Below are 17,269 nucleotides of genomic sequence, written 5' to 3' on the forward strand. Positions count from 1 at the left end.
ATAATAAAAAAGATCTTTCCACAAGGGCTTAATTCCAAAAATATACAAACAGCTCATACAACTCAACAGCAACAACAACAAAAAACAAAACATTCAATCAAAACAGGCAGAAAACCTAAATAGATATTTCTCCAAAGAAGACATACAGATGGACAACAGGGACATGAAAAGATGATCAATATTACTAATTATTAGAAAAATGCAAATCAAAACTATAATGCAGTATCACTCCACACTAGTCAGAATGGCCATCATTAAAAATCTATAAATAACAAATGCTGGAGAGGGTGTGGAGAAAAGGAAAACCTTCTAAATTGTTGGTGGGAATGTAAGTTGGTGCAGCCACCATGGGAAAACAATATGGAGGTTCCTCAAAAAACTAAAAATAGAGCGGCCATATGATTCATCAATCCTACTCCTGGGCATATCTGGACAAAACTTTATTCAAAAAGATACACGCACCCTTATGTTCATAGCAGCACTGTTCACAATAGCCAAGACATGGAAACAACCTAAATGTCCATCAACAGATGAATAGACAAAAAAGATGTGGTACGTATACACAATGGAAAGCTACTCAGCCATAAAAAAGAATGAAATAATGCCATTTGCAGCAACATGGATGGACCTAGAGATTATCATTCCAAGTGAAGTAAGTCAGACAGAGAGAGACAAATACCAAACGATATCACTTACATGTGGAATCTAAAATATGGCACAATAAACATCTACAAAACAGGAACAGACTCAGATACTTAAAAAACAGATTTTGCCAAGAGGGTTGTGGTGGGGAAGGGATGGAGGGGGAATTTGGGGTTAGCAGATGCAGGCTATTACATAGAGAGCTTATAAATAGCAAGGTCCCACTATATAGCATGAGGATCTATACTCAATACCCTGTGATAAACCATAATGGAAAAGAATATTTTAAAATGTGTGTATATACATATATATATATTTCAGTTATACATCCATTCATATATCTGAATCACTTTTCTGTACAGCAAAAATTAACATAACATCATAAACCAACTGTATTTCAGTTAAAAAAATCTTTCCTTCACCATGTTGTTTCCTGTAGCTGAAATGTATTCTTTATGTTGTGTGGCATCTCATACTGGGACTTCCCTGGTGGCTCAGCAGTAAAGAATCCACTTGCCAATGCAAATCCCTGGATCAGGAAGATCCCCTGTAGAAAGAAATGGCAACCCACTCCAGTATTCTTGCCCAGGAAATCCCATGGGCAAAGGAGCCTGGCAGGCTACAGTCCACGGGGGTCACAGAAGAGTCAGACATGACTTAGTGACTGAACAACAACAACATGTCATATTATGAATATGCTACCATTTTTTTATCCATTCTTCTGGATATTTCATTATTCCCAGTTTTGGAACATTGGGAATAAAACTGGTATGTGTGTGTGTGTGTGTTAGTTGCTCAGTCGTGTCCAGCTCTTTGCAACCACACAGATGGCAGCACACCGGGCTCCCCCATCCATGGGATTCTCCAGGCAAGAACACTGGAGTGGGTTACCATTTCGTTCTCCAAAAGGAACCATAGAAAGAAAGAAAGTGAAGTCACTCAGTCATGTCCAACTCTCCACGACCCCATAGACTACAGCCTACCAGGCTCCTCCATCCATGGAATCCTCCAGGCAAGAGTACTGGAGTGTGTCGCCATTTCCTTCTCCAAAATTGGTATGAACATTCTTTAAAGAAAAAAAAAATACAGTTTTCCAGAGCTGTACTAATAATGTCTGACCTCTTTTGGAAATTTTCTTAAGGATTCTTCATAAAAAAAAATGCAGCACCATCGTGCAAAACGTTGTTGGAAAAACGTTGTTAGGCAGTGATATAAGCATGACTACCTTTTTTTTACCGATACTAGAAGTATCAGTAATTAGTGGGGATTAACCTCTGTAATAAGTACAAGGATACAAAGATGGAGTTATTTAAAGTCCGCCACCTATTTCATTCAGCCTTCTCAATCTACCTCTCACACTACTACCATTGTCAATAAAACTGGAAAAAAACTATGCCACAGAATAGGATAATCTTGAAAATTTTTGTTTACCACTGAAAATTTCTTCCAAAGCAGGAATATTCAGGAGTTGACAATGTTGAATTCTTTAACACTGAAGGGAGACTTTTTGTTGCCTATGTTTGGACTGTATGAGAAACATCCTTTGACAGCAATAAAATGTAGCAGGTTCTCCCAGTGGTAGGGGGAAACTGCTATTACAGACAAGTTCAACTACTCTAAAGTTCTTCATGATAATCAGATTAGCAGCAACTCTATTATCAATGAATTCTATTTTTGATAGGGGATATTTTTATATTCTCCATATAAGCTTCCATTTGTGTGTGTGTTAATCACTCAGTCATGTCTGACTCCTCGTGACCCCATGGGCTTTTAGCCCTCCAGGCTCCTATGTACATGGAATTCTCCAGGCTAGAATACTGGAGTGGGTTGCCATTTCCTACTCCAATATAGGCTTCCATACATAGGTTAATTCAGGTCACTTACTAAGTCTGTTTCAGGGAAATAATGCAAACACGTAGAATTCCTATGCTTGGCTTTTCAACACCTCTTGCAACAGACCTGAGACTATATGGTTCAGTAATTCTTATAATTGACTCGAAAGTGTAAAATTTCCCTGCAGAATTTGGTCTTCGGTGTAAATATGTTTTCACTTCTGAAAAAATCTTTTATCTTATCGGAAAAACTATGAGCAAGATTCTTTTGACTCTGCTAGCCTTCACCCCAACCTACCTCTTAACTTCCCTGGTCAATAGTAATTGCTTCCGAGACTGACTGATAGAAGTCCCCTGTGGTTTTACTTTGTGTCCTCTTAGCTAACCTGGGCCTATTCTTCCCAAAAGTCCTTTCCCCATACTGTTTCAAGCTAGATTTGTATGCAAGAGCAATTTGCATGAGATTTGGAAGCCACAAAGTAAGTAGCAGCTGTTATGCTTGGAAATTGAATGCAGGTCACACACATTGCTGACCTGGCTCATCTTGTCAGCCTGGAGCAGCAACAGGCTGTACTGCTCCTTCAGCTCCTGCCAGATCCCTTCAGTCAGTTCCTCCTAGTTCTGGACCTGCACATGGCTTCACAGCAACAAGCACCAGCATTCCTACAGGTCAGCGGCATCACCAGAGTTAGATGCAGTGAAAGACAGATAGTTTGCCCTCATACGTTCCGATCTGTTCATTTTCCTCTGCTTCACCTCCAGCTTTTCTTCCCAACTGCTTGCCTTGATGACCTACAGCAATGTCAGGCCAACCACCAAACAGTTCCCCTTTATAGGCTTTCAAAGTCACTAGCCGGTGACTTTTTTCTGATCCTCCAACCAGTCTCCTTCCAGAACTTGACTGCCTTAGCTCTTCCATAGTTGTGTAAAGTCTGAAAGTGAAAGTTAGTTTCAGTCACTCAGTCATGTCCAACTCTGCGACCCCATGGACTATAGTCCACCAGACTCCCATGGGATTCTCCAGGCAAGAATACTGCAGTGGGTAACCATTCACTATTCCAGGGGATCTTCCCAACCCAGGGGTCAAACCTGGGTCTCCCACATTGCAGGCAGATTCTTTACCATCTGAACCACAGGGAAGTCTATCACTACCACAAATCCCATTTCCATACCACTCACAGCGGCTTCCCAAATGGCACTAGTGGTAGAGAATCCGCCTGCCAATGCAGGAGACACAGAAGGGTTCAATCTCTGAGTTGGGAAAATCCCCCAGAGGAAGGAATGGCAACCCATTCCCATATTCTTGCCTGGAGAATCCCATGGACAGAGGGGCCTCGCAGGCTATGGTCCATAGGGTCACAAAGAGCCAGAATGATGGAAGCGACTTAGCACACAGGCACAGTGGTTCTGCTCCCCGGGCTAAACTCTGATGATGTGGTTCAGCTGACGATGCTGATGGAGAACGGGGTGACAGAAGGACCCAAGAAATGCAGCTCCAAGTCTCAGCTTAATTACTGCAGTCGCTCAGAGGCACTGGCAGAGAGCAAATCAACACACCTTACTCATTTTTGTTGTTATTCAGTCATTCAGTTGTGTCTGACTCTTTGCGACCCCATGGACTGCAGCACGCCAGGCTTCCCTGTCCTTCATCAACTCCCAGAGTTTGCTCAAATTCATGTCCGTTGAGTCAGTGATGCCATCCAACTGTGTTGTCCTCTATTGTCCCTTCCCCTCTTGCCTTCAATCTTTCCCAGCATCAGGGTCTTTTTCAATGAGTCAGTTCTTCGCAGTAGGTAGCCTAAGTATTGGAGCTTTAGTATCAGTCCTTCCAATGAATATTCCAGGTTGCTTTCCTTTAGGATTGACTGGTTGGCTCTCCTTGCTGTCTAAGCCACTCTCAAAAGTCTTCTCCAGCACTACAGTTCGAAGGCATCAATTCTTCAGCTCTCAGCTTTCTTTATAATCCAACTCTCACATCCATACATACATGACTACTGGAAAAACCATAGCTTTGACTAGATGGACCTTTGTCACCAAAGTAATGTCTCTGCTTTTTAACACACTCTCTAGGTTGTCTAGAGCTTTTATTCCAAGGAGCAAGCGTCTTTTAATTTCATGGCCGTAATCACCATCCACAGTGATTTTGGAGTCCAAGAAAATAAATTCTGTGACTATTTCCATAGTTTTTCCATCTATTCACCATGAAGTGATGGGACAAGATGCCATGATCTTTGTTTTCTGAATGTTGCCTTTAAGCCAGCTTTTTCATTCTCCTCTTTCACCTTCATCAAGAGGTTCTTTAATTCCTCTTAGTTACTCCTAATAGTCACCAAAAGTCTTCACATTTTTTATGAAATCCAATACAGCCATTCCACCCCTAAGGATTAATCTCAAGGAAATAGCTACAGATTGTATAATTGTATAATATTTTGATAAATCATTTGGTGAAACATTTTAGTTAAAATAGATGATTTAGGAAATGCTATCTCAAGATGGTTAGTTTTGCTGATGGCAGATCTTTTTGCTTTGCTGAGTTGAATGTGCAGAGATGAATAACTCTGAACTCTGGACATCCCAAGGATGTTGGGAAAATGTGTCTGGGAAAGAGAAAGAAGAGAGAAGGGGCTACCATCTGGAAAGAAGAATGGAGGGTAGAAAACACGAACATCAAGTGGCGAAATAATCTTGAGTTTCCAGGATTCTTTTGTGTGCTGTGTGTTCCCCCATGAAACAGTCTCATTTGCTAATTCCCAGTGGGACTGGCTCTATTTGGAGACAAGTTAAAGTGCTGAGTCCATCTTCAAAATGAGCATACAGCAAAACTAGGGGAAAAAATAGGAAAATACTGGAAATAATCCAAGTGTTGGAAATTGGGAATTATTTAAATGAAGTATGTCATTTCTAGACAACAAAATACCAAGCTACCATCAAAAACTATTTGTAAAAGAATGTTTAATAATACAAAAAATCATCTAAAGTTAAGAAAGCACATTTCAAATAGAATGGAGACTATTAGCAAAGGAAAAAGAAAGTAAACACCAAATACTGACAGCTATGGTAAGTTAGGCTGATTTTTATTTTCTTCTTTTTATTTATTTGCAATGTTTAAATTTCTATAATGAGCAGATATTTCTTTCATAACAAAACAAAAATAATGTATGTAGATTTTTGTCAACTGTTTGTCTTAAACCTGAAACAAGGGCTCAAAGGTAGAAAAACAAACAGTAGGTAGACTTAGGCAAGTACTCATGTTCCAGAAATTGCTATTTTGATCCAGCTGCATCCTGTCACACTTCTGTCACCCTCAGGAGAAGGGACATTGGTCAGCACATTCTTCCTCTCCTCCTCCTCAACCAGGACAGTATGCATGAAGGCACAGACACAGAGATGGGACTCGCTGTCCTCAAAGTGAGGCCGTTCTTACCTTATCTGTCAGAAGCTGCCACTGACTCCGGGGAGCAAAACTTGACACCATCCAGGAGAGCTGAAGCTGCACTTCCGAATTTATCCCCTCAAGAAAACCTCACATGTGCACAAAGACTTGTGCACTAGAATGTCTATTTCAGTATGGCTTCTTTTTTTATTAATTTTTTTCCTATGGAAAATTTCAAAACTATATTGATATAAAAGCTAACACAGGAATTTAATAAACCCCCATATGCCTGTTCCTCAGCTTCAATAATAATCAAGTCATGGCCAATCTCATCTTATCTAAACCCTGCCCACTCACCGCCACGCTTGTATTATTATTTCAATGCCCATCCCAAACATTATACCATCTCATCCATAAATATTTCAGTATAGTTATATCACACATTTCTGAATATATCTGAATATAATATATATAATAAAACTCTTAAAAAATAACTGAAAATAATAATAACCATAATAGCTTGTTACATCAAAGACAAAATGAGAATCATTTCTCAATAGCTTTAATTCTCAGGTCAAAGTTCAAATTTTCAATTTTTTTTCATAAATATCATTCTTGAAACAATTAAGACTCTGAAAATGATGGGATATTTTAAAACTATTGTTAAATTTTTTAGATGCAATAATTATTTTGTGTTTTTTAAGCCTTAGTCTGAAATGCTTATGGATAAAATGGTACATTACCTGAGATTTGCTTCCAAATGGGGGTAATGAGGATGGTGACAAAACAAGATGGACTGAGAGTTAATAAATGTTGAAGTTCAAAAGTGGATACATGACTGTTCATTATACCATCTCCTCTGCATTTTTGTGTTAATGTATTTGAAATTTTCCATAGTAAAAAACAAACAAAAAAAATACAAACAGTATGGGAATATAAAGACAAAATTAAGAATGTAGTTACATGGGGAAGAAGAAGTAGAGGGTAGTTGACATTATTGGAAATGTTCTAGTTCCTGATTGCAAGTGACCTTTGTATTATTTTAAATGTGTATATTTTAAGTATTATGTTACTTAACACTGAAATAGAAGATGATAGACAAAATGAAAGTGCTGATATGTATATACTCATATACCTATGCTGATATGTGGTGCCACAAACCAAAAATAAGTATTACTCCAATTCAGTGTGGTTGAGCACCAAACAGTGGAGGGATTTATGTGGTGATCAATACACAAACACATATGTGCATATGCACACACACAGTGCTGAAACAGTAGCTTCAGAAGCAATGCTTATCCTTCCTACATGCAACACTCTAACGTCTTCTATTATAGTTCACTTTCTAAAATGTGCTGGTCAGGATGCAAATAAACTGACTTCTTGATCCTAAATGATCTACAGTGTGGAAAAACACAGGACCATTTGATGATTCAGGTCTCTTCAAATTCTCAAACTATGGAAGGATAAAGTTGGTTGAATCTATTTCATAGGCATTCAGTTCAGTTCAGTCACTCAGTCATGTCCGACTCTTTGCAACCCCATAAACCGCAGCATGCCAGACCTCCCTGCCCATCACCAACTCCTGGGGTCCTCCCAAACCCATGTCCATTGAGTTGGTAATGCCATCCAGCCATCTCATCCTCTGTCATTCCCTTCTCCTGCCCTCAATCTTTCCCAGCATCAGGGTCTTTTCCAATGAGTCAGCTTTTCGCATCAGGTGGCCAAAGTATTGGAGTTCCAGCTTCAACATCAGTCCTTCCAATGAACACCCAGGACTGATCTCCTTTAGGATGGACTAGTTGGATCTTCTTGCAGTCCAAGGGCCTCTCAAGAGTCTTCTCCAACACCACAGTTCAAAAGCATCAATTCTTCAGTGCTCAGCTTTATTCATTGTCCAACTCTCATTTCCATACATGACCACTGGTAAAACAATAGCCTTGACTAGATGGACCTTTGTTGGCAAAGTAATGTCTCTGCTTTTGAATATGCTATCTAGGTTGGTCATAACACTCCTTCCAAGGAGTAAGTGTCTTTTAATTTCATGGCTGCAATCACCATCTGCAGTGATTCTGGAGTCCAGAAAAATAAAGCCAGCCACTGTTTGCACTGTTTCCCCATCTATTTGCTGTGAAGTGATGGGACTGGATGCCATGATCTTCAGTTTTCTGAATGTTGAGTTTTAAGCCAACTTTTTCACTCTCCTCACTCACTTTCATCAAGAGGCTCTTTAGTTCTTCTTCACTTTTTGCAATAAGGGTGGTGTTATCTGCATATCTGAGGTTATTGATATTTCTGCCAACAATCTTGATTTCAGCTTGTGCTTCCTCCAGCCCAATGTTTCTCATGATACACTCTGCATATAAGTCAAATAAGTAGGGAGACAGTATATAGCCTTGACATACTCCTTTTCCTATTTGGAACCAGTCTGTTGTTCCACATCCAGTTCTAACTGTTGCTTCCTGACCTGCATACAGATTTCTCAGGAGGCAGGTCAGGTGGTCTGGTATTCCCATCTATTTAAGAATTTTAGCCCTGGTTACAAATACCAGCTGGAAAAGGGTCTTCAGGGGTAGGGGCTCTGGGTGCTGTAGACTTGGGTATGGCATAAGCACTCTTGGAGGAGGTCACCACTAACCCCCCATAGAGCCATCAGAACTTACAGAGAACTGGGAAACAGACTCTTGGAGGTCACAAACAAAACCTTGTGTGTGCCAGAACCCAGGAAAAATGAGCAGTGACCCCACAAGAGACTGACCCAGACTTGTCCATGAATGTCCAGAAGTCCCTGGTGGAGGTGTGGGTCAGTGGTGGCCTGCTACAGGGTTGGTGGCACTGAGTGCAGCAGTGTTGTGCATGGGACTTTTGGAGGAGGTCCATTATATTCATTACCTTCACCATAGTTTGGTCTCAGGTCAAATAATAAGGAGGGAACACAGCCTCACCCACCAACAGAAAATTGGATTAAAGATTTACTGAGCGTGGCCCCACCCATCAGAACAAGACCCAGTTTCCCCCTCAGTCGGTCTCTCTCATCAGGAAGATTCCACAAGCGTCTTATCCTTCTCCATCAGAGGGCAGACAGAATGAAAACCATAGTCACAGAAAACTAACCAATCTAATCACGCAGACCACAGCCTTGTCTAACTCAGTGAAACTGTGAGCCATTCCTTGTAGGGCCACCCAAGGTGGATGGGTCATGGTGGAGAGTTCTGGCAAAATGTGGTCTACTGGAGAAGGGAATGGCAAACTGCTTCAGTACTGTTGCCTTGAGAACCCAACGAATAGCATGAAAAGGCAAAAAGATAGGACACTGAAAGATGAACTCCCCAGGTCGGTAGGTGCCCAATATGCTATGGGAGATCAGCAGAGAAATAGCTCCAGAAAGAATGAAGAGATGGAGCCAAAGCAAAACCAACACCTAGTTGTGGATGTGACTGGTGCTGGAAGTAAAGTCTGCTGCAATGGCATAGGAACATGGAATGTTAGGTCCATGAATCAAGGCAAATTGGAAGTGGTCAAACAGGAGATGGCAAGAGTGAACAACAACATTTTAGGAATCAGAGAACTAAAATGGACTGGAATGGGTGACTTTAACTCAGATAATCATTATATCTACTACTGTGGGCAAGAATCCCTTAGAAGAAATGGAGTACCCATCATAGTCAACAAAAGAGTATGAAATGCAATACTTGGATGCAATCTGAAAAATGACAGAATGATCTCTGTTCATTTCCAAGGCAAACCACTCAATATCACAGTAATCCAAGTCTATGCACCAACCAGTAATGCTGAAGAAGTTGAAGTTAAATGGTTCTATGAAGACCTACAAGGCCTTCTAGAACTAACACCAAAAAAGATGTCCTTTTCATTATAGGGGATTAGAAGGCAAAACAAGAAAGAAATACTTATGGCAGAAAGTGAAGAAGAACTAAAGAGCCTCTTGATGAAAGTGAAAGAGGAAAGTGGAAAAGTTGGCTTAAAACTCAACATTCAGAAAACTGAAGATCATGGCATCCAGTCCCATCACTTCACAGCAAATAGTTGGGGAAATAGTGGAAACAGTGGCTGGCTTTATTTTTCTGGACTCCAAAATCACTGCAGATGGTGCTTGCAGCCATGAAATTAAAAGATGCTGACTCCTTGGAAGGAGTGTTATGACCAACCTAGAGAGCATATTAAAAAGCAGAGACATTACTTTGCCAACAAAGATCCATCTGCTCAAGGCTATGGTTTTTCCAGTAGTCATGTATGGATGTGAGAGTTGGACTACAAAATAAAGCTGAGCACCAAAGAATTGATGCTTTTGAACTGTAGTGTTGGAGAAGACTCTTGAGAGTCCCTTGGACTGCAAGAAGATCCAACCAGTCCATCCTAAAGGAGATCAGTCCTGGGTGTTCATTGGAAGGACTGATGTTGAAGCTGAAACTCCAATACTTTGGCCACCTGATATGAAGAGCTGATTCATTGGAAAAGACCCTGATGCTGGGAAAGATTGAGGGCAGGAGGAGAAGGGGACAACAGAGGATGAAATGTTTGGATGGCATCACCAACTCAATGGACATGGGTTTGGGTGAAGTCTGGGAGCTGGTGATGGACAGGGAGGCCTGGCATGCTTCAGTTCATGGGATCGCAAAGAGTCCAATACGACTGGGTGACTGAACTGAACTGAACTGAACAGGAAAATTTGGCCTTGGAGTACAGAATGAAGCAGGGCAAAGGCTAATAGAGTTTTGCCAAGAGAACACACTGGTCACAGTAAACACCCTCATCCAACAACACAAAAGGAGACTCTACACATGGACATCACCAGACAGTCAATACCAAAATTAGATGCATTATATTCTTTGCAGCCAAAGATAGAGAAGCTCTATACAGTCAGCAAAAACAAGACCAGGAGCTGACTGTGACTCAGATCATGAACTCCTTATTGCCAAATTCAGACTTAAGTTGAAGAAAGTAGGAAAACCACTAGACCATTCAGGTATGACCTAAATCAAATCCCTTATGATTATACAGTTGAAGTGACAAATAGATTCAAGGGATTAGATCTGATAGACAGAGTGCTGGAAGAACTATGGATGGAGGTTTGTGACATTGTACAGGAGGTAGTGATCAAGACTGTCCCCAAGAAAAAGAAACACAAAAAGGCAAAATGGTTGTCTGAGGAGGCCTTGCAAATAGCTGTGAGAAGAAGAGAAGTGAAAGGCAAATGAGAAAAGGAAAGATATACCCATGTGAATGCAGAGTTCCAAAAATCACAAGGAGGGATTAAGAATGCCTGAAGAACTATGGACAGAGGTTCATGACATTGTACAAGAGAAATGCAAGAAAAAGAAATGGAAAAAGGCAAAATGGTTGTCTGAGGAGGCCTTACAAATAGCTGTGAGAAGAAGAGAAGCAAAAGGCAAAGGAGAGAAGCAAAGATATACCCATTTGAAAGCAGAGTTCCAAAAAATAGCAAGGAGAGATAAGAAAGCCTTGCTCTGGGATCAGTGCAAAGAAATAGAGGGAAAAAATAGAATGGGAAAGACTAGAGATCTCTTCAAGAAAATTAGAGATACCAAGGGAACATTTCATGCAAAGATGGGCATATTAAAGGACAGAAAACCTAACAGAAGCAGAAGATATTAAGAAGAGGTGGCAAAAATACACAGAAGCACTATACAAAAAGATCTTCATGACCCAGGTAACCACGATGGTGTGATCACTCACCTAGAGCCAACCATCTTGGAATGTGAAGTCGGGTTGGCCTTAGAAAGCATCACTACGAACAAAGCTAGTGGTGGTGATGGAATTCCAGTTGAGCTCTTTCAAATCCTAAAAGACGATGCTGTGAAAGTGTTGCACTCAATATGTCAGCAAATTGGGAAAACTCAGCAGTGACAACAGGACTGGAAAAGGTCAGTTTTCATTCCAATCCCAAAGAAAGGCAATGCCAAAGATTGCTCAAACTACCACACAATTGCACTCATCTCACACGCTAGCAAAGTAATGCTCAAAATTCTCCATGCCAGGCTTCAACAGTACATGAACCATGAACTTCCAGATGTTCAAGCTGGATTTAGAAAAGGCAGAAGAACCGAAGATCAAATTGCCAACATCTGTTGGATCATCAAAAAAGTGAGAGAGTTCCAGAAAAGCATCTACTTCTGCTTTATTGATTATGCCAAAGCCTTTGACTATGTAGACCACAGGATACTGTGGAAAATTCTTAAAGAGATGGGAATACCAGACTACCTGACCTGCCTCCTGAGAAATCTGTATGCAGCTCAAGAAGCAAAGGTTAGAACTGGACATGGAACAACAGACTGGTTCCAAATAGGGAAAGGAGTATGTCAAGGCTATATATTGTCACCCTGATTATTTAACTTAAATGCAGGGTACATCATGAGAAATGCTGGACTGGATGAAGCATAAGCTGAAGTCAAGATTGCCGGGAGAATTATCAATAACCTCAGATATACAGATGACAACACATTTACAACAGAAAGCGAAGAACTAAAGAGCTTCTTGATGGCAGTAAAAGAGGAGAGTAGAAAAGTTTGCTTAAAACTCAACATTCAGAAAATGAAGATCATGGCATCTGGTCCCATGACTTCATGACAAATAGATGAGGAAACAATGGAAACAGTGATAGACTTTACTTTTGGGGGCCCAAAATCACTGCAGATGGTGACTGCAGTCATGAAATTAAAAGTCACTTGCTCCCTGGCAAAAAAGTTATGACTAACCTAGACAGCAACAAGAAGGCAGAGAAGTAGGTGGACGTGGATTACATCTCTCTCCCTGGATACATCAGAAAAACATCTCCAGACACAGAAGTGCATGCAGAACACCAGCTGAGAGTGGACAGGAGGACCTCACCAGTAGAAAAGAATACATAGAACCATGCAAAACTTGGTAGGATGAAGGAACTAAGGGGGAAAACAGGAATGTTAGTAGGACTGCACCTGCCCTCAGCAGGTGGGGGAACTGAAGCAGGGGTCTGATCCCCACAGCGGCGCAATTGTCTGAGTCAGAGGAGAAACATTTAAGTCTGAGAGTGAAACAACTGATCTGTGGCAGCCTAAACGGAATGAGAATCAGACAGTTCTTGCTGCAGCCATACATGTCCCAGACAGGGACGCAGATCCCCTGGAAGGCGCAGTGGCTGGGAGCTGGAGTTTAGGGATGGTGGAGCAATCCCCAGGGGAGAGCTGCTCTTGACTGTGGAGAGACAGATGGAGGGGATGTGAGGGAGGAGATCGTGCTGCGAAATGCCTGTGGAGGAAAGCCAGGCAGACAAGGAAGCAAGGCAATACTGCTGAGTTACCTAGGGGGTGGAGCCATCACCATAGCCTCTCTCTCCACAGGCCAGCATGGGCAGCTGAACACTGGAGAGGCTAGCCCGTCAAAAGCCTGACGCACTGAACTATAGAGTAGGACCACACCCAGGGTGCTCCTTTCAGTGACTGCTGTGTGGAACTACAGAGTAGGACCCCAGCCAGAGGGGCCGCTCTACATGCCTGATGCACTGAACAACAGAGGCAAGGGAGCAGGCGGAGCTACAGAGAAAGACTGGCCGAAGAGGCCTTCTGATCGCCAGCTACAAGAGGCTGGAAAAAAGACTCTGAATGGACCATAACTCCTGCCACAGAGGCAGTCTGTGTCCCTGAACACTTGGTGCCGCCAGGGTCCAAGTAGGTATACCACCTTCATGCTCAACTCTCACTGGGGCAGAGCTGCCACAGTTCAGTTCAGTTCAGTCGCTCACTCATGTCCGACTCTTTGCGACCCCATGAATTGCAGCACGCCAGGCCTCCCTGTCCATCACCATCTCCTGGAGTTCACTCAGACTCACATCCATCGAGTCCGTGATGCCATCCAGCCATCTCATCCTCTGTTTTCCCCTTCTCCTCCTGCCCACAATCCCTCCCAACATCACAGTCTTTTCCAATGAGTCAACTCTTTGCATGAGGTGGCCAAAGTACTGGAGTTTCAGCTTCAGCATCATTCCTTCCAAAGAAATCCCAGGGCTGATCTTCAGAATGGACTGATTGGATCGCCTTGCAGTCCAGGGGACTCTCAAGAGTCTTCTCCAACACCACAGTTCAAATGCATCAATTCTTCGGAGCTCAGCCTTCTTCACAGTCCAACTCTCACATCCATACATGACCCTGGGAAAAACCATAGCCTTGACTAGACGGACCTTAGTCGGCAAAGTAATGTCTCTGCTTTCGAATATGCTATCTAGGTTGGTCATCACTTTTCTTCGAAGGAGTAAGTGTCTTTTAATTTCATGGCTGCAGTCACCATCTGCAGTGATTTTGGAGCCCCCCAAAATAAAGTCTGACACTGTTTTCACTGTTTCTCCATCTATATCCCATGGAGTGATGGGGCCAGATGCCATGATCTTAGTTTTCCGAATGTTGAGCTTCAGGCCAACTTTTTCACTCTCCTCTTTCACTTTCATCAAGAGGCTCTTTAGTTCCTCTTCACTTTCTGCCATAAGGGTGGTGTCCTCTGCATATCTGAGGTTATTGAGATTTCTCCCAGCAATCTTGATTCCAGCTTGTGTTTCTTCCAGTCCAGCATTTCTCATGATGTACTCTGCATAGAAGTTAAATAAGCAGGGTGACAATATACAGCCTTGACGTACTCCTTTTCCTATTTGGAACCAGTCTGTTGTTCCATGTCCAGTTCTAACTGTTGCTTCCTGGCCTGCATACAGATTTCTCAAGAAGCAGGTCAGGTGGTCTGGTATTCCCATCTCTTTCAGAATTTTCCACAGCACAGGCAACAAAAAAAAAGTCTTGTACCTATACATGTAGGGTCTCTTTGGTCCTGTCTGACTCTTTGCGACCCTGTAGACTGTGGCCTGCCAGGCTTCTTTGACAGGGAGAGCTGTTCTCCAGGCAAGAATACTGGAGTGTATTGGCCAATACTGGTTGCCATACCCTTTTAAGAGCACTTTTATTTCTGCTGCCCAACCACCAACCCGCCTGAGTACCTGGTGCTGCCAAAACCCCTGTGACCCACCACCACCACACCTGGCCCTCACAGGGGCAAACCCAAGCCCTTCAGCACAGCCTCAGGAGCTAAACCCCACCGGACGACCTACATGTAGAGGTGGAAATAAAACCACAACTGAAACCCAGGTGCAGTGTAGCTAAGGAAGAAGACCCAAAACCTCCCACCAGCTGTATAACTGCAAATTAAATCCACATGATCAACTAAGCAGACTCTGTATCTATGGAATATATAAAAGGTCATTGAGAGCTCCCACAAAAGAAAACACACTAGCTCTGATAGCTGTGGACATTGGGGGCAAGAACACACAGGAATAGGCCTAGATTAGAATCTGAGCAGCCCCCACAGCAGGTCCAGAGATCAGTACAGTCTAGGAGGGCATCTTAAGGAGGTATGGTGGACTGAGATTCCCAGCATGGGAAAGGATTCTGACAGCAGAGACTCAAGAAAAACATTTATTATTCTGATTTTTTGACTTGTTCTTTAGATTCTTTTGGATTTTTTTTTCCTTTCTTTTTTTTTTTTCTTTTTTACCCCCTCTGGTGTAGTTGTCAATTTTATTGGCACAAGAAATTCAATTAAGCTTTTGAGCTTTTCTTTTTTTTCTTTCTTTTTCCTGAGTCACATTTTTTATTGTTGTGATAAGCCTCTACCTCTACATTGGGTTTTTGCAGTTCTGTGGAGTTTTTCTCTCTTTTTTGTCTTTTCTATTTTTTAAATTTTTTAACCTATTATTATTTTTTCTACATTTATTCCTTTGTTTGCTTTTCCTACTATTCTTTTCCCTTTGCAGTTAATCTTTAATGTATATAAATCTTCTTTTTCTACCTGTATTTAACTTTGCATATCTATTCTTTCTTTTCTTTCTCTCCTTTCCTCTCAACATATTTTTTAGTTTTATTTTCATTGCTTTATTCCCCACTTGGCACCTTGCTTTAGTTTTGTTTTCCAGCTTGTGCTTAAGTTACTTTTGTTCTTAACTGGTAAATATAATTTTTGACTTACTTTGTTCACTAGATCAATCTACTGTGCTTTATTTTTGTTGGACTGTTTTCACTTTGCTCATGGGTGTATATTTATATGTGTATATTCCATTATTTTAATTATTGTTTGCCTGATTTTGTAACTGCCATTTGTCTGGAGTTCATCTTTGGTTTCTTGTCTTTGTTTTACTCTCCCTTAATGCCATAACAAACTGACTGTGGAATCTTTGTTCCTGACCAGAGATCAAACCCTGAGCCTTTGGAGTGGGAGCACTGACCCCATGACACTTGACTACCAGAGAACTAACCCTAGGGAGTACCAAATAGTGAGAACTCACACAAAAGAAACCAACTGAATACAAGACCCAGCATAATGCAACCACCAGTAGCACCCTGTGCAAGATGCCTAATCTAAACAACAAATGAAACAAAAATATAAACCAAATCATCAGCAGACAGGAGTACCACCTCACTCAGCCTTTCCCATTAGAGAAAAAACAAACAACAAACAAAAACTCACCATAAATCTCACCCTATATGAAGCTCACACAAACCACTGGACCAACCTTAGGAGGGCAGAAACCAAAAGGGAAAAAGAATTCAACCTTCTTCAAGAAAATAATTCAAATTTCCTTGAAGCCTGGGAAAAGGAAACTTCAAACACAATAACTTAAAAAAAAATGGAAATGCAGAGAAATACTGCACAAATATAGGAACAAACTAGAAACACAGAAGTCCAAATAAATGAAGAGGAAATAGGAAAATTACCTGAAGAAGAATTCAGAATAATGGTAGTAAAGATGATCAAAAACCTTGAAAATAAAATGGAGAAAATGCAAGAATCAATTAACAAAGACCTAGAAGAATTAAAGAATAAGCATACAGAGATAAACAACACAATTACTGAAATTAAAAATACTCTAGAAAGAATCAATAGCAGAATATCGGAAGCAAAAGAACGTGAGCTGAAAGATAAATGGTGGAAATAGTTCTGAAGAGCAGAATAAAGTAAAAAGAATGAAAAGAGCTGAGGACAAGCTCAGAGACCTCTAGGACAATATCAAATGCCCCAACATTTGAATTATAGGGGTCCCAGAAAAAGAAAGGGTATGAGAAAATTTTTGAAGAGATTATAGTTGAAAGTTTCCTCAGCATGGAAAAGGAAATAGCCAATCAAGTCCAAGAGTCACGAAGAGGTCCATACAGGATAAATCCAAGGAGAAACACACCAAGACACATACGAATCAAACTAACAAAGACTAAACACAAAGAAAGAATATTAAATGCAGCAAGGAAGAAGCAACAAGTAACATACAAGGGAAACCCCATATGCTTAACAGCTGATCTTTCAGCAGAAACTCTGCAGGCCAGAAGGGAATATATTTAAATTCCTAAAGGCCAGGATATATTTAAATTACTAAAAGTGA

Source organism: Ovis aries, chromosome 2 (genome assembly GCF_016772045.2).
Source record: "Ovis aries strain OAR_USU_Benz2616 breed Rambouillet chromosome 2, ARS-UI_Ramb_v3.0, whole genome shotgun sequence".
In the NCBI taxonomy this organism is placed as follows: domain Eukaryota; kingdom Metazoa; phylum Chordata; class Mammalia; order Artiodactyla; family Bovidae; genus Ovis; species Ovis aries.